Source organism: Dysidea avara, chromosome 1, assembly GCF_963678975.1.
Source record: "Dysidea avara chromosome 1, odDysAvar1.4, whole genome shotgun sequence".
In the NCBI taxonomy this organism is placed as follows: Eukaryota; Metazoa; Porifera; class Demospongiae; order Dictyoceratida; family Dysideidae; genus Dysidea; species Dysidea avara.
Genome location: NC_089272.1, coordinates 61,489,528 through 61,489,885, shown reverse-complemented (window position 1 = coordinate 61,489,885; position 358 = coordinate 61,489,528).

Sequence of the window (358 nt, the reverse complement as noted above, 5' to 3'; positions counted from 1 at the left end):
ATCTAATGTGTTTAGGTGAATGCCTGTTACATGAATTTTCATTGCATTTTGCTAGTAGGAATGACATGACAATTATGATGTCATTACCACATAACGTGTTACATGATGCAATATATATATATAGACCAGTGCCAAATTATGGCATGGAAAACACTTTGTTTAATTATTGGCTGTGATCAGGACCACGGTATAGTGTGTCATGTGGCCCAAGAAGCTGGCGTACTGCAATGTGGGTGTACTGACAGAAACAGAATGTGATTTTCACATCCCTTAACATGCTGTAGAGATGACCACTAGGTATGGGAATCCACATACCAAGTTTGAAGGAAATTATCTTAGCCATTTCCAAGATTTGAAT